This window comes from Schistocerca cancellata, chromosome 9, assembly GCF_023864275.1.
Source record: "Schistocerca cancellata isolate TAMUIC-IGC-003103 chromosome 9, iqSchCanc2.1, whole genome shotgun sequence".
In the NCBI taxonomy this organism is placed as follows: Eukaryota; Metazoa; Arthropoda; class Insecta; order Orthoptera; family Acrididae; genus Schistocerca; species Schistocerca cancellata.
In genome coordinates this window covers 388240622-388262776 of record NC_064634.1, presented here as the reverse complement: position 1 = coordinate 388262776, position 22155 = coordinate 388240622, and the positions used below count along the sequence as shown (strand labels likewise).

At 40.9% G+C, this 22155-nt stretch overlaps 1 protein-coding gene across 1 annotated transcript in view; it reads right to left on the bottom strand.

The window, feature by feature from the left end:
• Positions 1–21800, bottom strand: part of LOC126101614 (vanin-like protein 3) — a 160831-nt gene extending 139031 nt beyond the window's left edge. Inside the window, exon 1 of the mRNA XM_049912296.1 lies at positions 21722–21800. The gene's annotated coding sequence lies outside the window, so the exon portion shown is untranslated. The remainder of the gene's footprint in view (positions 1–21721) is intronic.
• Between the last annotated feature and the right edge of the window lie 355 nt (positions 21801–22155).

Sequence of the window (22155 nt, the reverse complement as noted above, 5' to 3'; positions counted from 1 at the left end):
TCTAAATCTGAAAATGTTCTGAATGATACAAACACCTTAGCAAACTGGGAGCTGTAACCCACAAAAGTGGTAACTTATATGCACTTGAAAGCAAGCAACTGTCATAGCTAATCACAAAATTCTTCTATGTTCATATGAATTGGGTTGGGTTGTTTGGGGGAGGAGACCAAACAGCAAGGTCATCAGTCTCATTGGATTAGGGAACAAAGTCGTCCATGCCCTTTCAAAGGAACCACCCCAGCAAGTGCCTGGAGTGATTTATGGAAATCATGAAAATCGAAATCAGGATGGCCGGACACAGGATTGAACTATCATCCTCCTGAATGTGAGTCCAGTGTGCTAACCACTGCTCCACAGCACTCGGTATGTTCATATGCCATATTGATACCACAAATACATGTTTGTGGCTATGTGGAAACAGAGGTTTTGGTATCCATTTGAAAATTGTTTACCTCTGTGCAAAAAAGAAATATGTGTGACTTCATGCAGTGAAATTTATCCCAGGGCTATGTAGTCATTGCTTACAATGTAGGTCCACACATTGTCTAACATTAATTAAGTAATTCATCCCCAAAATACATTAAATGTCTAGAACTGACAGTAAGTTTCAATTATTTGTTTATTTCAGTAAAGTTAAAAAAACTGACATTTGATGCAAGTTGCAGCATATGTCTTCAGTATTTAACTGTACTCAGGTATTAAAATGTTCTTCACGTTACTTCTGTCACTTGTCTAATACTGTTAGTGTTTAATTGCAGTATGTGTGTGAATTTACTTCTGTAGCTACACCTAGAAATAAGTTATTCTGAATAAACTGTAGCAAAAAAGCAGCTACTACTTAATAGAATTTTACTCACAACAGTTAGTTACAACAGCAACAGCATTATAATTAGCAATGTTAATTGTTTTTAAGTTCACTGCCCAAGGCAGTTCAGAAAGTATCATACATCTAGAAAATGCATTCTGATAACCTAGATAACTTAACACATAATTACTGGCCATCATGCTTTTTCACTGAAATGAATGACTTTATCTGTACTCTAATGGCATAGCTTCATGTGTCATAAACATCAATTAGAACTCAAATCTCTACTGCTTAAGGTAGATTTTTCCACAGAAGCCTTGATTGCGAAAAAATTGAGATGCTGAGTTTGTGAGTAATCAGCAAGAAAAATATATGTAGGTGTAATGTTCCATATTACAATAACACAAAAATCAGAATATGAACAATGGGAATTAGAAATGAGGACAAACCACCACTCACCACCAAATAATTGGTAGTGGTTAAGAACACTTAAAATAAAAGAAAATCATAACATGTTTTTAGCTTACACACAAACATAGAAGGCAAAGTGCTCATTTTCCATCTACTTGAACTGTCAGCACACAAGAAACATGACAGTGTAACAAGCGAAAATATCAGTTAAGCACAGATTAATATTCCTGGGGAAGAAGTTTCAGTGAAGAATGGCTTAGTCATGTTTTAAGCATTAGTTATGAATGCTCATTTGGATGCCTTGGTTCAAAGAACATTCTGATGATAGCCAAAAGACTGGGTTTTGAGGCCTGGCCTGTTAAACAGTGTCACTCAGTCAGGAATGTTCATACTGCTCAGTCTATGCTTGAAAAATAATCTTGCACAAAAACGCTCCAAGAATCTGTATGCCACACTGGAAAACAGCAGTAAAAATGTTCCTGGCATGGGATAATCATGTTCGAATATTGCTGATGAAAAAGATTTTCATTGACAATATGTGGTTGATGAAGGGAGAAGAGGTGAGGGCATAAGATTTATGGTCATCTGACCAATTGCCTGGACTGGGTCTGCAAACCTCTGCTGGGTCTCCAGGAGCACAGGTACTGGCTACTATTAATTGTGATCCATCCACTATCTGGGGATGTTAGGATCAATGGTCCCCTTTGTGTTATTCTATGAGAAACAAATTTTGCCCTTTACCCTCAAACTTCTATGATCATCGTAATCACACAAATGGTAAGTACAATGTAAAATTTGGCAAAAATCCAAAACTAGTTCAGATAAAATATGAGTAAATGGTTCCATTGCATTCAAGTAATACTGAAAGTAAAATGTTGATATATTATGTTAATTAAAATGTAAATGGCATCTATTTGGAATTGAATATTTAATAATGTTACTAAGATTTTAGAAAAAGCCTCTTGTAAAACTGTAATTTTTGTTGTAAACAAATCGATCAGTTTCAAGACATGCACTGCCACAAGAACTAAATTTTATGACATAAAAAACTTATATCCCTGAGAACTGATGGTTTTTCACTCACTTCTGGAAGTGCCCCCTCTTGCCCTTCTTCCTTGCTTATGCCTATACATTCAGATATGAAAACAATGATACTTTTTTTGGGTTTCTGTAGGCATGAGAGAGAGAAATAGAGAAAGAGAGAGAGAGAGAGAGAGAGAGAGAGAGAGAGAGAGAGATGAGTGATTCAGTACTGAGTATAGACGATTTCGAATTTCAAGAGGGTGATATACATACATGTCATCAGTCAAATACATCACATATAATGTAGGCTGTTAAACAGTGTATTTAGATGATATGTTGTATAGATGATTGTTAAAACTTGTTTTTGTGAGTGGGCTCATACTGTCTATTTAGTGTTCATCTTTCATAAAGTTTAGGATGACAATGCAAAATTGTGATGTGTGTGTTAGCCAAAGTGACTACCAGTACTAATGCCTAACAGTTTGGAGGTATATTATCACAGAGTTTACTGGTTAGGTAGGCATACTGAGTGCTCCTCCATTGTACTATGTGACAAACAGCATGAATGTGGTACAAAAACCAAATATATTTACTCAATAGTCAGCCTGGGCCATTAATTTGAGACATTCAGCTATACAGAATCTGCTAATTTATGGCATACTTCATTATTTTCATTCACATATAAGAAATAAGTACTTTCCATTTTCTCAAATTGTATCTACCAAGCAAGTCTATGCAATACAAATTGGCAGTGTATTTACATAAAGAATGACCCGACCCTTTTTATTCCACATTCAGCTACACAAAATTACTCAATTCTTCTTTATGATTTTCATTAATGCTCAAAAATACCTGGTCTCAATTCCCTTGATTTGGAAATGCATAGCTCTTCATTTTCATGAAGAATCCTAAAATATACAGGCTGTATAATATTGTAAATGTAGATCTCAGCTAATGCATGATGTGGAGATATTGATTGAAATAAAAAGACCAGCTTCAAAATGAAGCATGAATATTTTTTAACAGTGAACCTAAGATCACACAAACAATGGAATTTAATCAGAAGAAGGAGACGATTAAAAACTAAAGTAGTACTAACAAAAAAGAGGGAAAAGTTGACTACAAACGACTGGATCAAGAGTTTGGCACAAAATCATCTTGAATTCTATGAAAACATGTAAGATACAAATTTAGAAGAAGGTAATCCCAAAAATACAGAGCAGTGAGCAGAACACATTACAAGATGAATATAGCAACTGAAAGTGTGTTCACTGAACTCTTGTGAACAGTACCAGGATTTGTGCTTAACTGGAATTGTAGAATTAATCAACATCAAATACTGCAATATAAAATCTTTATATCATGTTCCACTTCCAACATTACTCTACCAAAATTGATCGTTGTAGGAAAATGAATGTTACAGGACAACTTATAATTACATAAATGAAGAGAGATAGTAAAATGGTTTAAATAATTATGGTTATATATCTACGTACATACTCTGCTTACCATTGTGGAGTGCACAGTAAAGGGTACTTAGTTTTGTACTAAACATTAGGATATCTTCCTCTTTCAATCACATGTGTAGTTTGGGAAGAATAACTGCTTAAATACCTTTCTGTGCACTGTAGTTAATCTCGGCTTGTTTGTGTGATCCCTAGTGAAGCTATACCTAGGACACTGTGGAATATCTCTACATTCTTCATTAACACTAGTCCTTGTAATGTTGTAAGTAGACTCTCATGGGACAGTCGGTGTCCATCTTCAAGTGTCTGTGAATTCAGATTTTTCAGCATTTCCATGACACTCTCCCAGGAGTGAAACAAATCTATGACCATTTGTGCCATTCTTCTTTGATTATATTCACTATACTGTGTTAATCCTATCTGATGTATGCCACACACACTTCAGCAACATTCTAAGATGGGATGCACAAGTGATTTATAATCTGTTTTGTTAATAGACTCACTGCATTTTCCCAGCATGAAACCACTTAACTGAAATCTGTCACCTGCCTTATCTACAACTGAGCCTATGTGATCATACCATTTCATATTACTACAACTTGTTACATCCAGGCTTTGGTTTAATCTGAGTGATTCCAGCAGTGACTCTTTGGTGTCATAGGGTACTAAATTTCTCCATTTTCTGAAGTGTACAGTTTTATGTTTCTGAACATTTAAAAGAAGTTGCCAAAACAACACCTTAATTTTTTGGAGGGAAGAGGTTTGGAGGAACTGAAGCACAATTACTTGTAGAATAAAAATGAAAACTTTTGAAAAGTGTTTTTATGAATCACATGGCATACTAATTCTACTTTGTTATAATACATACTTATCATCTATGATGTACTGCATTGAGGTAGTATATTTCATGTGAAGTTTGTACTTACTATTGCTCTCAGGCTTTAAGCACTCTTATACCAGAAAATACTTACTATATTCACATTTTTGACTATTGAGAACTGTATGTACAATGCCACTGAAATACAGAGCCATCTGTACATTGCATTGCAACAAAAGCAGTAGAAAATGATGAAATGATTTTAATTTTTCGTGACAAATGGATCTTGGTACACTTTCTAGTACCTGGTATCCATTATATGTCTAGGCTTTTTTTCAAACTGATACTGAATTGATATTTCTGCCTGCATGGTGGGCAGGATGCAAGTTCGGTTTCCTAAGATTTTAATTTTGTCTTTCTAGTGAGGAGATATGCCCTTGATGTAATGATGTGAAGATGACAAAAAATATTAATTATGTCCCATAATTCCTTTGCTGTGATACATCTGCCCTGCTCACCTTTGTTGAAGGCAATTTTCTGAAACCTCTGTCGGCAAGTTTCTAAAGATGAATCAGTTTCTCTTCCCAAAGATTTTTTCATTTTCTCAGAACATCTTTAATATAGAAGATCATTATATGAAGTAGGAGTCCAGATGCTCTCCACCCTGTTCAACTGGCAGGCTGAAAGAAACATGAGCAGCAAGCCACGGAAACCCAGACCCATGAACTTGTTGATAATTCAAATGCTGAAGTTCGAGGCTTTCATCATCCTAGAGAGTTGTGGGTAGAGCTTTACAGATGCTAGACTGGCAAAGGTATGCAGAAATACAATGCACTAATGGGGCTTTTCAACTGACAGCACTTGTGACTGTACTGATATTCAGGGAATGAGCCACGTCATAAATATGTGCCATAACAGATGTTTCCCTTGTGATATGAAGGGTCTACATGAAGCATCTGAAGAGGAGGATTGCGAATATGCTCCTTGTAAAAGATTCTAATTCAAAAGTGAGATACCAGCTTCCTCATTCTACCTTCCTCACCACCATTAAAAAGTTTCACTAATGTGTTGTAACGCGAACGCCTTCGCGCACTCTTTAACATGGAACTCACACATCACCCTTTGTTCACACACAATAGTCCATCGCTGTAACTGGGTCATATCCATCCAGTCCCGTGTGCCCGTTCTCACTCACTCATTCAGCCAAACGCATTATCTCTCTGTGTCTCTCTGTCGCTGTCTCCTGTCTCACAGACACAGTCTCCTTCGTTCTGTCCTACTGATACTCTCTCCTCTTACTGCCATTGACACCCTCTTGCTCTCTCTTTACCAACTCATTCATTCCTTCCCACTGCTGCTGTATTTTATCACTGTCGCCATATCCCTCTTCCTCACTGTCATTGTCTAGGCTCCGTCCCTCATTATTACTGACTCTTACCCACTTCCACTTTCTGCTTCTCTTTATTCCTCTCCAACTGGCACTGTCTCTTTCACTCTTTTCCTATCACTATTCTGCCACTGTCAAGTATGTTCCACTGAAACATCTTTCTCTCACACTCTCTTTGTCTCCTTCGCTCTTCTTATACCACAACAACTGTCTACTATCTTTCAGTATTTATTACTTTTTCGTCTCTTTGCCACTGCCACCGTCTCTTTCTTTCTCGGCATAAAAACGCGCGAATATGTTCGCATGCCAAAATTTTTGGGAAAATTTTCAAATGTGTGTGTGTGTGTGTGTGTGTGTGTGTGTGTGTGTGAATTCCTAAGGGACCAAATTGCTGAGACTTACGCACTACGTAAACTAACTTATACCAAGTACAACACACACTCCCATGCCTGAGGGAGGATTCCAACCTCCGGCGGGAGGGGCCGCGCAGTCCGTTACATGGCGCCTCAAACCGCGCGGCCACTACGCGCGGCGAAAACTTTTAAAGGTCTGAGAAAAGTAAAATGGGGCAGCTGGTATCCAAGTTTTCAGTTAGTCTATTAGCACATTCGCCATTTTTGTGCTCCGATAGAACATTTTTCCGCTGATTCCCTTCTTTTCGCTGTTCTCACTCATATGAAAAGAACGTTATGGGTCAGCGTATTTTTGATAGTTTACGTATGTGAAATTGAAATAGTGCAAAACTAATTTTACATCTCAGACCACCGAGCGAGATGGCACAGTGATTAGCACACTGGACTCGCATTCGGGAGGACGACGAATCGAACCCGCGTTCGGCCATCATGACTTAGGTTTTCCGTGATTTCCGTAAATCGCTTCAGGCAAATGCCGAGATGGTTCCTTTGAAAGGGGACGGCCCACTTCTGTTTCCCATCCTTCCCTAATCCGATGGGACCGATGACCTCGCTGTTTCTTCCCCTCTCTCCAAATCAACCAATCTACACCTCAGGCCTGATTTTATGTGGACACAACATTTCGCATGTGCTTCAATACTATAAAATAGGGTTCATCTGATGTTAACGGTGACACTTTGTAGCAATTTCTCCCTGTAACGTCACTTTATAAATTAAATTTTCGCCTCACACGGGACTTAACATGCATATTTTACATGTGAAATGGGGGTAACTTTGAACCTCTGAACGGTTAAAGATATCAAGAAAATTTTCAAGGTTGTTCGAGGATGGGATCTTAGTAATATATCGTAAAAATTAAAGCCATTTGTTGTGCACATCCGTCGTGGAATCTGCAGCTCGATTTTGGTACCCAGAAACCTTGTTTTTAGGGTGTTTCTCGATAACGGAGAACAATTTTTGAAAACGGAAAGATGCGACTTCTAGATAAATGTCTAAAGAATATGCCGTTAAAATTTGTGGTTAGCTACTTAGATATAAGCTGCTGTCAGCGAAAAAGAGTGAAAAACGTTTTTTATAGTTTTCTCAGAAACCACCCACGAAATGGTGCCACCACAAGCCCCTTAAGGCACACCGTAGATCACATATAATGCAAAGAGAATCAGCCGATTTGCTCCATTTGCCTAAGCAGGAGGAAGTATGTAATATTGAAACTTCGAGCCTGAGTTGTAAGATAGAACAAGACAATCCTTCTGTTGGGTATAAAAATGGTCTCTACCTCAAGGGCTATCCAGAACACTTGGCCCTACCTTTCTATCACCAATGTAACTCGAGGTATCAGCACCGGAAAAATCCCCTTTTTATGCGTGACGTTTTAGAATACTCTGCCAGCAAATGCTGTCGCACAGATACTGTTACAGGGCAGACACTAGAGAGATCGACGAGAGCCAGTCACAAAGTGATGCCTCCTCTTGTTTCTCCTTGCCAAGCGTTTGGCAACGAAAAAGTGAAGTATTTAAGTGAGTTCAAAAAGTTTCCAAGATATGTTTTGATAAGTCTAAAGCTGTTCCTCGGTTGAGAAAATTTCACTCGTAAAAAGGAAAATCAAGAAACTCTGACACTAATTAAAATTAGGAGTAGATTTTTGACACTCTTGCAGAAAGTATAGAGTTCTGAACTAGACGTGAATTTCAGATTGTTTTACGTGACTTTTGTAGGAAGTATATCTTTTAACTGATTTTCCATCGAGGAGGAGATAACAGCTCCGCTGCGGCTGCCTACAGACAATACTTCTCGCGACAATGTCCCAGCTTTGGATATTAAACTCCATAAGTCAATTTATTTACATCAGAATATAGACGACTTCCTTCATCGAAACAGCGGCGTCTCTCGTTGGAGGACAGACTTGTGAATGAAAACAAACGTGCAGCAGGAGGCGGCTACATAGTTACTTTCACGCATGCTCCATCTTCCACGTAATCAGCAGTTCACATCCGCACAGCCGCCGTGGGGTACTCATAGCTGACGTCACTGACCTGTTCGCGACATGATTGGAGGCTTAAATTAGATTAGATTAGATTCAGTTTTCTTTCCAAAGACCCAAAAATGTGATGATTCTCGTGGGTGTGGAACATGTCAAAAAGTATAACATAAAACATTTGAATATAATATTTGTTACCCTGATCATTCATCAGGAGGTCATCAGAATAGGTGAATACATTACGATAAACTGGAACCGCTAATATTTACAGAATTAATATACTATTAGAATGAAAGGTAGTTATGCACTTTTAATAAATTTATCATACACAAAATACCTAATCTTGACTATTGTGACCAAGTGCTGTCAAAACTGAAATCTAACAGACATTTTTACTTCAGCTGATCTGAAAGTCCCTGTTCAGATATCTATCGAGCAGAAGGAGTTGCCTATCAAAACGCATTTCAAACTCCATTTATACGGTGCTTTATCTGAACCAAATCTGATTTACATGGTGGCATGTCACGCGCATTCTCAAACAGAAGCGATTGAGACAAGAAAATGCATCGCGATGAATACGCACTTGATACTGGATGGTTACAGAAGTACAGTAGCTGACGAAGAAGGTGAACTATCGGGTATCAGTGTAACTTCGTACATATCGACACAAGTGGCCAGTGTGTAAATGATTAGTGTTGCAGTCCTCTGTGACAGGCAGAACAGCCGCCACTATTGTTACCAGATGTGGTTGAGAATTTAAGGGCGTGAACAATGTCAGGTCCCAGCGACTAATGGGAAGGACACAGCGATACCGCGTACTCCTTTGAGACAGCGTTAACACCTGAAGGAGTTTGAAAGTGACCACATTTCGGGTCTCCATTTGGCCGGATGGTCGAATCGCGAAATATCCAAATTTGTGGTGCGTAATGATGTGACCTGGCCAGTTGGTGGGTTAGTTGGGAGACTTAGGCAACTCGTTATCTGCGTTTCTATCGACCACGTCTGACTTCGAGAGAGGGGGACACTCGCCTTCTGATCTGCGCCTGCCACCCGAGAACAAGAAACGGATTCCCAGCAGCCGGACAAGTAATTACCGTGCAATGCGTAGGCTACCGTTAACACAACACCACACGCGGTTGCATTTGATGTGGTATCGTGACCGCGATGCACAGAGTGTTGATGGGTGGAGTCTTATTGTGTTCAACGATGAAATCGCCGTTCTGCACAATCCCAGACGGTCATCGTCGGCGAGAATGGCGGCGACGTGAGGAGACGTCCCCCATTCTTGCAAGGCTTTGGAGAGGCACAGCGGTATTATTCTTGGCGTCATGGTTCGGGAAGCCACCGGGTATGACTTCAGACCACGGCTGGTAACGAACAAGGGAACTCCCAAGGCGCAACGGAACGTCACTGACATTCTGCATCGTCAACTGTTACTTGCTATGCGACAGAGTCGTGATGCCATTTTACAACAGGACAACGTTCGTCCACATATAGCAGGTGTCTATATGATCTGTCTGCGAGATGCTGAAGTATTACAGTGCAAAAATGTCCCAAGATCTGTTCCTGATAGAACATGGGTGGGACCAGTTCGAACATCAACTCTGCCGCAGTGCTAACGTCCAGGATATTAAGGACCAGTTATGACAGTTGCGGCGTTTGCCACAAGAGAGAAAACGAGGGCTTCAATTCACTCATTCAGGTCAGAGGGGGGAGGAACTTGATACCGGTAAGCGGGCTGATACTGACAAGTTCTTTGTAAATTTGACTCGATTTAGTAATCACAGCGGTAACATCACATTCATCCCAGTTTCATTTCGTTTCCTCGTACCTTTATAGGAGCTTTATAGGCAGTACAGAAGTGACACAAGAATATACTGTCCGCGATGGACCAGAAACTTATTGCAGCATACAACTGGAATACAGCGTTGCGAAATGAAGCTTGCCATTCGCAAACTGATGTTGTAGAACTGTTGTCCTGCAGTACTGTTTCACTGCTTTAGATGGCAGTACGTGGAGATGTAACACTGGCGGCCGTAAATTTTCTGTATTTAATCGATTCAGTACTAGTGAGCTGAGATGACAAAATTGTGATTGCAGCATGCAGAATGTATCCAGTACTTCTAAAAACTACAAAGGACATCAGATTAACAAAGAGTAATATCAAATGTGAGCTTAACAGGTGACAAACATATTGTCTGTATACTCCGACATTTTGACAACTGGACACGCACACACACACACACACACACACACACACACACACACACACACACACACACCAAAGAAGAAATGTCTGATTTACATCCAATGAGAGAATTTAGTTTCGTAACCCTAAAAACTGTTACTTTAAGGTGTTTGTATAAGTTGTCCTATTCCAATTGTGACTCGTTCATATAGCAGTCGTAGCATTGTGCGTTTTTTTCGTTTCGTGAAGTGCACGGAATATTTGTGGGGCGTTTTTCAGACGGTAGCTTACTGTTAATGTTGTCTACAACGTCAATAGTATACAACAGCCGGCCGCTGTGGCCGAGCGCTTCTAGGCGCTTCAGTCTGGAACCGCGCTGCTGCTACAGTCGCAGGTTCGGGTCCTGCCTCGGGCATGGATGTGTGTGCCGTCCTTAGGTAAGTTAGGTTTAAGTAGTTCTAAGTCTAGGGGACTGATGACCTCAGATGTTCAGTCCCATAGCGCTTAGAGCTATTTGAACCATTTAGTATACAACATGAACAACGAAGGTCCGAAAGTACTTTCCTTGATCACAAAAAATGGTTCAAATGGCTCTGAGCACTATGGGATTTAACTTCTGAGGTCATCAGTCCCTTAGATCTTAGAACTACTTAAACCTAACTAACCTAAGGACATCACACACATCCATGCCCGAGGCAGGATCCGAACCTGCGACCGTAGCGGTCGCGCGGCTCCAGACTGTAGCGCCTAGAACCGCTCGGCCACCCCGGCCGGCTCCTTGAACACACCTGACGTTACTTCTACATATATCGATGACTCTCCCAGTAAAGATAAATTGCTGCTTCCTCCTTACCAAGTAAATGTCAGTTCCTCCACAAATTTCGCTTGGTATTGTATACGATCGTGCTTTTGAAAATAAGCGTAGATGTGGTACGGAGGCTAATGCTTTTGGGAAATCGAAATTTACTGTACCTACCTGACTGCTTTGATCGATAGCTTTCAGTACGTCACGTGAAACAAATGTGAGTTAGGTTTCACATGATCGATGTTTCCGGAACCCATGCTTGCTGCCATGGAGAAGATCCTTTTCTCCGATATACCTCATTACAATTGAGCTCAAAATATTTTTTAATATTCTACAACAAATGGATGTCAAGAATATTCGACGGTAGTTTTCTGGATCACTTCTACTACTCTGCTTGTAGAGTGGTGTGACTTGTAATTTTTTCCAACTATTGGCAAGGTTATTCGTTCTAAGTATTTGTGGTAGATTATCGTTAAAAGACCGGTTAACTGAACCATAAATTAGGTACTGAACCTGATAAGGATTCCTTACAGCTCTGGATCTTTGTTACGATTTCAGCTATTTCCCGACACCAATACACTAGTGTCTAGGGTGATCAGAAAAGTTCGTAAGTTTGTTGCGGCGTGGGTTGTGCTGAGGAAATATTCGCCAATCCTGAGTTAATTAGCAGTGAAGTTAGTCAATCAAGCAGTTGCGCGGGCAAGTTCAAGCGACCTGGCAGACGCGGTGTCACCAAACGTTTTCTTCGTTGGTTTTCTAAAACGAAACAAGATAGCGATACAAAAACTAGACATGGGACGGTAGTGAGGATTGAACCCGAACCAAAGGGTGAGCGGTCAAGTGCTCTGTCATCTATGCAATGACAACAACTGTCACCAGTTGTATCTTGAGTTTGCGTGAGCACGACCTGGTTGGAAAACTTCAATGCTAAGTATGTCGGATACAGCGCAACGTATCGAATTTTTTGCAGCATTTATTTCTCACCACAACATACCTGCAGCACCCTTAAAAATTTTTCAGACTGTTTCCGACCATCCTGTATTTCACTCATCATTGCAGTGCTGCGATAATTAAATAGTGGCAACACCCACGGATTTTCCTATGTAAAGGAACACTTGAAAACTGAGCTCAGCATTTATGCATATGACCAAGAATTTTGTTTGGCTTTTGTGAGAAGTCCTTCGATGATATGCTGAATATATAGTCACTGAAGGCTCCACGCATTGCCCTCTTGAAAACCATCTGCGTTTCTTTCAGCGTCTCTCGATCTGTAACCCTAGGATTTGTTTCATGCCTATTACGCAACAGTTTCTCTTTCTTTAGAAGTTTATTTACAGTAACTGTTGTTGTTGTTGTGGTCTTCAGTCCAGAGACTGGTTTGATGCAGCTCTCCATGCTACTCTATCCTGTGCAAGCTTCTTCATCTTCCAGCACATACTGCAACCTACATCCTTCTGAATCTGTTTAGTGTATTCATCGCTTGGTCTTCCTCTACCATTATTACCCTCCACGCTGCCCTCCAGTACTAAATTGGTGATCCCTTGATGCCTCAGAATATGCCCTACCAATCGATCCCTTCTTCTTGTCAAGTTGTGCCACAAATTTCTCTACTCCCCAATTGTATTCAATACCTCCTCATTAGTCATGTGATCTACCTATCTAATCTTCAGCATTCTTCCGTAGCACCACATTTCGAAAGCTTCTATTCTCTTCTTGTCCAAACTATTTATCGTCCATGTTTCACTTCCATACATGGCTACACTCCAGACAAATACTTTTAGAAACGTCTTCCTGACTCTTAAATCTATACTCGATGTTACCAAATTTCTCTTTTTCAGAAACGCTTTCCTTGCCATTGCCAGTCTACATTTTATATCCTCTCTACTTCGACCATCATCAGTTATTTTGCTCCCCAAATAGCGAAACTCATTTACCACTTTAAGCGTCTCATTTACTCATCTAATACCCTCAGCATCACCAGATTTAATTCGACTACATTCCATTATCCTCGTTTTGCTTTTGTTGATGTTCATCTCATATCCTCCTTTCAAGACTGTCCATTTCGTTCAACTGCTCTTCCAGGTGCTTTGCTGTCTCTGACAGAATTACAATGTCATCGGCGAACCTCAAAGTTTTTATGTCTTCTCCATCGATTTTAATACCTACTCCGAATATCTCTTTTGTTTCCTTTACTGCTTACTCAATACACGGATTGAATAACATCGGGGATAGGCTACAACCCTGTCTCACTCCCTTCCCAATCACTGCTTCCCTTTCATTCCCCTCGACTCTTATAACCGCCATCTGGTTTCTGTACAAATTGCACATAACCTCTCACTCCCTGTATTTTACCCCTGCCACCTTCAGAATTTGAAATAGAGCATTCCAGTCAACATTGTCAAAAGCTTTCTCTTTGTCTACAAATGCTAGAAAAGTAGGTTTGCCTTTCCTTAGTCTATTTTCTAAGATAAGTCGTATGGTCAGTGTTGCCTCACGTGTTCCAACTGATCTTCCCCGAGGTCGGCTTCTACCAGTTTTTACATTCGTCTGTAAAGAATTTGTGTTAGTATTTTGCAGCCGTGGCTTATTAAACTGATAGTTCGGTAACTTTCACATCTGTCAACACCTGCTTTCTTTGGGATTGGAATTATTATATTGCTTTTGAAGTCTGAGGGTATTTCGCCTGTCTCATATATCTTGCTCACCAGATGGCAGAGTTTTGTCAGGGCTGACTCTCCCAAGGCTGTCAGTAGTTCTAATGGAATGTTGTCTACTCCCGGGGCCCTGTTTCGACTTAGGTCTTTCATTGCTCTGTCAAACTCTTCACGCAGTATCATATCTCCCATTTCATCTTCATCTACAGCCTCTTCCATTTCCATAATATTGTCCTCAAGAATATCGTCCTTGTATAGACTCTGTATATACTCCTTCCACCTTTCTGCTTTCCCTTCCTTGCTTAGAACTGGGTTTTCATCTGAGCTCTTGATATTCATGCAAATGGTTCTCTTTTTTTCCAAAGATCTCTTTAATTTTCCTGTAGGCATTATCTATCTTACCCCTAGTGATATACACCTCTACATCCTCACATTTGTCGTCTAGCCATCCCTGCTTAGCCATTTTGCACTTCCTGTCGATATTATTTGTGAGACGTTTGTATTCCTTTTTGCCTTCTTCATTTACTGCATTTTTGTAGTTTCTCCTTTCATCAACTAAATTCAGTATCTCTTCTGTTACCCAAGGATTTCTATTAGCCCCCGTCTTTTTACCTACTTTATCCTCTGCTGCCTTCACTATTTCATCTCTCAAAGCTACCCATTCTTCTTCTACTGTATTTCTTTCTCCCATTCTTGTCAATCGTTCCCTAATGCTCTCCCTGAAACTCTCTACAACCTCTGGTTCTGTCAGTTTATACAGGTCCCATCTCCTTAAATTCCCACCTTTTTGCAGTAACTGTATACCACCGTAGACTGCTGAGTTATCAGTATTCTGACTGGTTTGTTGTGAGCCAATCTTTCGTCTCAGAGTAGCACTTGCTACCTAAGTCCTCAATTATTTGCTGGATCTATTCCAATATCTGTCTTGCTCTACAGATTTTACCCTCTATAGCTCCTTCTAGCAATACGGAAGTTATTCCCTGAGGCCTAAACAGATGTCCAATCATCCTGTCAGTGCTTTCCATGTTTCCTCTCCATGGCGATTCTGGGGAGAACCTCCTCATTCCTTATCTTAGCAGTCTACCAAATATTCAGCATTCTTCTGTAGCACCACATTTAAAATGCTTCGATACTCTTCTGTTCCGGTTTTCCCACAGTCCATGTTTCACTACCATACAATGCTCCAAACGTACAGTCTCAGAAACTTTTGACTCAAATTGATACCTATGTTTGACTCTAATAGATTTCTCTTGGCCGGGAATGCCATTTTTGCCATTGTTAGTCTGCTTTTTTTGTCCTCTTTGCTCCGTCCATCGTGGAGTATTTTGCTTCCTAAGTAGCACTTCATCTACTTCGTGATCCCCAATTCTGAAGTTAAGTTTCTCGGTATTCCGATTTTTGTAACTTCTCATTACTGTCGCCATTATTTGATTTATTCTAAATCCATATTCTGCACTCATTCGACCGTTCACTCCATTCGACAGATCCTGTAAAAATGGTTCAAATGGCTCTGAGCACTATGGGACTTAACATCTGAGGTCATCAGTCCCCTAGAACTTAGAACTACTTAAACCTAACTAACCTAAGGACATCACACACATCCATGCCCGAGGCAGGATTCGAACCTGCGACCGTAGCGGTCGCGCGGCTCCAGACTGAAGCGCCTAGAACCGCTCGGCCACACTGGCCGGCGACAGATCCTGTAATTCTTCTTCACTTTCACTGAGTTTAGCAATGTCATCAGTGAAACTTGTCTTTGATATCCTTTCACCTTGGATTTTAATCCCACTTTTGTGCCTTTAATTTTATTTCCATCATTGATTCTTTGATGTAGAAACTGAACAGTAGGGGCGAAAGACTATGCTCTCTTACACCCTTTTTAATCCGATCGTTCTTCATCTTCCACTCTTATTCTTCTCTTTTGTTTCTTGTACATATTGTATATCGCCTGTCTTTCCTTACAGCTCACCCTGTTTTTCTCAGACGTCCTACACCATTTTACACCTTTTCACAGGTCAGTAAGTCCTACGACCGTGTTTTGGTTTTTCTTCAGTTTTGCTACGAATATCAATTGCAGCGTCTGAACTGACTATCTGGCACCTTTAATTTTCCTAAAGCCAAATTGACTGTCATCTAACAGATTCTCCATTTTCTTTCCCATTCTTCTGTATATTATTCTTGGCAGCAATTTGGATGCGTAAGCTGTTAAGCTGGTTGTGCGATAATTCTCACGTTTGTCGGCGCTTACAGTCTTCGGAACTGTGTAAATAATGTTTTTCCGAAAGTTTGATGGTATTTTTTATGTACGAGTATATAGACTGAAACGACGACTGTTAACATGTGCCAAGACCGGGAATTGAACCCGGGTCTCCAGTTTACTAGACAGGTGCGTTAGCCAATAAGCCACCTTACACAGCGATTCACACAACTGCAAGGATTAGCCTGCCAAGCCTCTCTCCTCGATCCAAATCCTCACTGCAGTCCCAGCCTACTTTAAATTCCCCCTTACACACAAACGCACACGAACTGAATTACCGAGGTTCTCCATCTTCTGGAATAGCATCTCAACATCGAGCGTAAATGAGGGACCCAGCGTGGAATACAGGCGAAGGGTCTTCTACAAATGAAATGATTCAACTTTAGAGACGTCACTGCTCTCATACAGCATGAGACCAGTAAAGTCTCTAAAGCTATGTCATTCCATTTGTATAAGTACCTTTGCCTGGGTTTCAGGCTGGATCTCCCATTTACATTTGATGGTGAGCTGCTATTCGAGAACCCCTATTTGCGTTCGAGACTGACATACTATTCCAGAACATGGAGAGCGTCGTCAATTCTGTTCGTGTGTAAGGGGGGAATTTAAAGTTGGCTGAGGCGGCAGTGAAAATTTAGATCGAGGAGAGAGGCGTGCCGGGGTAATCCGCGCTGTTGTATAAACTGCTGTGCCAAGGTGGCTTAGTGGCTAACGCACCAGCCTAGTAAGCGGGAGACCTCGGTTCGATTCCTGGCTTTGCTACAAATTTTCACTCGTGGCTTCTGTTTATATACATAAAATCATATCTGTATGAGACCAATATAGTCTCTGAATATAGTAACTGTTCTCGAAAGAACAGATACCATTGATGACCGTGCAGCTTCTCTGGAATAAATGATAATTAATTGAAACTCTCAGCTGCCGACAGGTGTTGTTGATATACCTCGATGGGGGCAGCTGAAAATGTGTGCCCCGACCGGGACTCGAACTCGGGATCTCCTGCTTACATGGCAGACGCTCTATCCATCTGAGTCACCGAGGACACAGACGAATATCGCTACTGGAGGGACTTGTCGCTTGCACGCTTCCCGTGAGACCCACATTCCCAACTGTCCACAATCTATTAAGGACGTTACGTATGTAGTATATCGCCAGTCTCATACATCCTACATACGAAAGAGAATAACCATTTTATTGCCACTTCTCCCAATGATTTTAGAAATTCCGATGGAATGTTATATATCCCGTTAGCCTTATTTGACCTTAAGTCTTGCAAAGCTCTTAAATTCTGACTCTAATACTGGATCCCCTACCTCTTCGCTATCGACTCCTGTTTCTTCGTCTATCACGTCATCACACAAGACCCCCCTCAAAGAGGCTTTCAGTGTACTCTTTCCACCTACCTATTGTCTCTTCTGCATTTGACAGTAAAATTCCCATTGCAATCTTAATGTTACCGCTCTTGCTTTTAATCTCACCGAAGGTTGTTTTGACTTTCTATATGCTGAGTCAGTCCTTCTGACAATCATTTCTTTTCCGATTTCTTTACACTTTTCATGCAACCAGTTTGCCTTAGCTTCCCAGCACTTCCTACTTACTTCATTTCTATGTGGCTTGCATTTCTATATTCGTGGATTTCCCTGAACGTTTTGTACTTCCTCTTGTCGTCGATCAGTCTAAATATTTCTTCTGTCACCCATAGTTCCCTCGGATTACCATCCTTTTACCTGTGTTTATGTTTCCAGCTTCTCTGATTGTCCTATTTAGAGATATATATTCCTCTTCAACTGAACTCTACTGAGCTATTCACTATTGCAGTATCTACATCCTCAGAGAACTTGAAGTGTATCTCTTTATTCCTTAGAAATTTCGTGTCCCACTTCTTTCCGCATTAATTCTTCCTGACTGGTCTCTCGAATTTCAGCCTACTCTTCATCATTACTAAATTGTGAGCTGCGTCTATATCTGCTCCAGGGTGCGCCTTACAATCCGGTATCGGATTTTGGAATTTCTGCGTGACCATGACGCGACCTAACTGAAATCTTTCCTTACCTTCCGGCCTTTTCGTAGTATACCTCCTCTTGCGATTCTCGAACGAATATTCGCTATTACTAGCTGAAATTTACTGCCAAACTCAATTCGTCTCTATCCTTTCTCATTCCTACTACCACGCACATACTATCCCGTAACCCCTTCTTCTATTTTTTCCCCTGCAACCACGTGCCAATCCCCCATGACTATAAGATTTTCATCTCCCTTTACGTACTGAATTACCCGTTCAGTATCCTCATATATTTTCTAGATGTCTTCATCTTCTCCTTGCGTCGTCGGCATGTATACCTCTACTACTGTTGTCTGTGTTGAGTTGTTGTCGATCTGATGAGGAAAACCCTATCACTGAAGTGTTCAACTCTGCCCTATCTTCCTATTCATAACTAATCCAACTCCTGTTATAAGGTATTCTGTTACTGTTGATATTACTCCGTACTCACTGACCAGAAATCCCTGTCTCCTTTGCAGTTCACTTACTTTTTGTTCCATTTGACACATTCACCCTTCTCCATCATCCCAGAATGTTTGTAACATCATCACGAAGTGACCCCATGAATGTTTTACATCCATACTATGAGTCTATGGAACCAAAAGTATGTCTAATCTAATCTGAAGGCCGCACTGGGTATCCGAGCGGTCTAGGGAGCCTTGTCACGGTCCGTGCGGCTCGCCCGTCGGAGGTTCGAGTCCTCCCTCGGTCCTGAGTGTGTGTGTGTTGTCTTTAGCGTAAGTTAGATTAAGTAGTGTATGAGCTTAGGGACCGATGACCCCAGTAGTTTGGTCCCATAAGACCTCACCACAGCAAAAAAAAAAAAAAAAAAAAAAAAAAAAAAAAAAAAAAAAGGAAAAAAAGAAAGGAAAAAGGGGGATCAACAGTTTTGGAAGGCATTGCTCATTGCTAGTGTTTGTGAGGGGACAGACACAGGACTATGGGAAAGAGGTAACCATACTATAGAATCAATACAAAGATCAATAGAAAGGACGATAGTGCTTGATTTTCATGCGGTGTCATTTGAGGAGATGTGACGGTAATTGTCTGTGCTGAACTGAAACATCATTAGTATTATATGAACATCAGTATTTTGCTAACGTAAAAACATTATTTTTTTAACGTGGAATATCGATGTTGAGGTTACATTTCAACCATTGACAAGAGCAGACGATATTATTATTTTTCCTTAGAATATTTTAGTGGAAAATTTATTTAAGTAATATGTTGTATTGTATAACGTGTAAGTTATGGTGGCAGTAAATCACAACATATCCCTGAAAATCCTGAAACGGTTAAGTAATAATCACAGACTTAGAAAGCGTTCTGAAATCAAGTAGTTACAGAAGTAAGTACAAGATAACTGGTAAATACATCCTGGACGTAGTAGATCGCTGCCACCAGGCAAAGACAACTGGTCAAATTACAGAATTCATATAGATTAAACTCACTGTAGCATTACATACAAGGACAAAGGATATGGACTAGCGTAGATGGAATTAGCAGCAGAAGACATGAAACTCCCATACACAGATTACATGCTGAAAATAAAACAACAAGCAGTTCTCTCGTAACAGGAACAATTTAACGAAAGTCAAAAAACAAGAGATGAAAGCTATGCAAGTATAAAGCCATTCATATCAAGACAGAGATGGTTTTTAAAGTTCTCAAACTCAAGGAATGAGAATACGACTCAGTTCTGGATCTTCTCGCATCCACTTACATAAAATCTTCGTGCTGGAGATACAGTACTGTCAATGCGACGACGAATCAAAAATGGTTCAAATGGCTCAGAGCACTATGGGACTTAACATCTATGGTCATCAGTCCCATAGAACTTAGAACTACTTAAACCTAACTAACCTAATGACATCACACAACACCCAGTCATCACGAGGCAGAGAAAATCCCTGACCCCGCCGGGAATCGAACCCGGGAAACCGGGCGCGCGAAGCTAGAACGCTACCGCACGACCACGAGCTGCGGACGACGACGAACCAGTTAATGGTCTAAATCACATGCTGTTTCAGTGCAGGCGCTATGAGAAAAGCAATGTCGAATTTATAAGGGAGCTTTCGAGATTCGGTCACTGCCTGCCACATTGCGATATCTCAGTACCATGAAATAAAATCAGGAGTGGATATGACACCATAACCAGGTTTATAGCACCATATAACATAAAAAGGAATGGTGGACGTTGAAATTAAATGAAGCATACAATTAAATGTTTTAATACAAACAAGGGTTAACGGTAAACTTGTATCTAGTAGTGTAAGCGAATATACAGGGGATTCAGCTGCCCTTACCAATGGGTTTTATGTAACCCGCAACACCTTCAAATTCCATACTCTTATTCTTATTCTCTCTCTGTCTGCGCACGAACTATTAGTCCTACAGAAAAAGTGCGCAGGACTTTTTTGTAGAAAATGTAATGTAGTAAAATTTTTTAGTGGGATACGTTCTCCCTGGAGGCCACAGTTTTCGAGTTATTCAAGAAAAACACATTTGAAGGTTGGTTTTGTGGGTTTTTCTCGAGCAATTCGAAAGCTGCGGCCTCTAATGAAAACGTACCACAGTACAAAATTTAGTTATATTAAATTTCCTACAAAAAGATGCAGTTCATTTCTTTGCTGTTGGACTATTAGTCTGCATGTAGCGAGGGAGAGAACATAAAAATCTTACTTGTATGCTGCAGAAACCCTATAGGTAGGGGCACCTGAATGACCCTCTAAATAACAATTTCAGTTTGAAGGAAAATTTAAGAATGCGTGCCCTGAATATTACTTCGATATTTCTGTAAATCCTTTTAAATTGTGATGCCGAAAAAGTATGCATGCTAGAAGCCATAAGTAAGTAAAAAAAGTTACATATTATCTCTGAGTCACTGAAATATCCATGCAGTTTGGTTGGGGTATCATCTTTGAAAGCTGTGTATGTTAAATACGTGGGAGCCAATTCACTGAGACGTATACAAAAGATATCAACAGATTTTACAGTTCAACCGTTTCTGGCACGTTGATTCGCAGTAAATATCCTCACATGATAACAGAAAAGCCTGATGAACCTGTGACTTCCAGATGTACAGTGACGCAGTGAAGACGCTATAAGGTAATCGGAATATGTTATGAAGCTTTACGTGTATTCCAGTACGTGTACCATGAAAGTACAGTTGCGAATGGAATTTGTAATGTGGTAAAAAGGCAGTTAAATTATTCGATTATTTCGAACAGTTTGTTGTTTATTTACCTGGACGTGTCACGTTTACATTTTAGCAGCAGAGAGGGAAACCAATAATTACGGACAGAAAGACATAACAGAGCATACCACGGTGCTGTTGTTGGCGAGACGAATAGACTGGCGCAGGAATCAATCGAAAGTACGATTATTTGCTTTATGCGATGGATCTTGAGATACGCGAAAGCAGTTCAGCGCGCCGGTTGAGTTGTAAAACAGAAAGATAGTTAAATCGCAGTTCATACCTGAGAGGGCTGTATAGGCTGGCTGTCGCTTCCGCAGAGGTTCCAGCTGGCTGCAGCGGACTGATGCCTCAACAGGAGGGTCCGGGGTTTATATGGTGGTGGCACGTGTGAGCCCTCCCCACCTCGAGTTCGCGGGACGGCACCGGAGGCGGGGAAGTCCCCCGTCGGCTGGAGCCTGATCACGGTGCTGCGACGCGTCGCTGGGAAGGCAGGGCGGTGACCTTGCAAGCACGGTCGCCCGGCTCTGCCCTCGCGCCGTACTAGGAAACTCTGTAAGTCTGCACACGCAACCCGGCGATTGCACGGGTCCCGTAGCACTGCGGGACCGCTGTTTCGGAATACACTGCGGCAGATATAGTGATCAGTGTGCTCTTAAGCTGCGGCTGCAGTGGCACCGACGTCCGGAAATACCACCGAGGGAGAGTTTCTGCAAA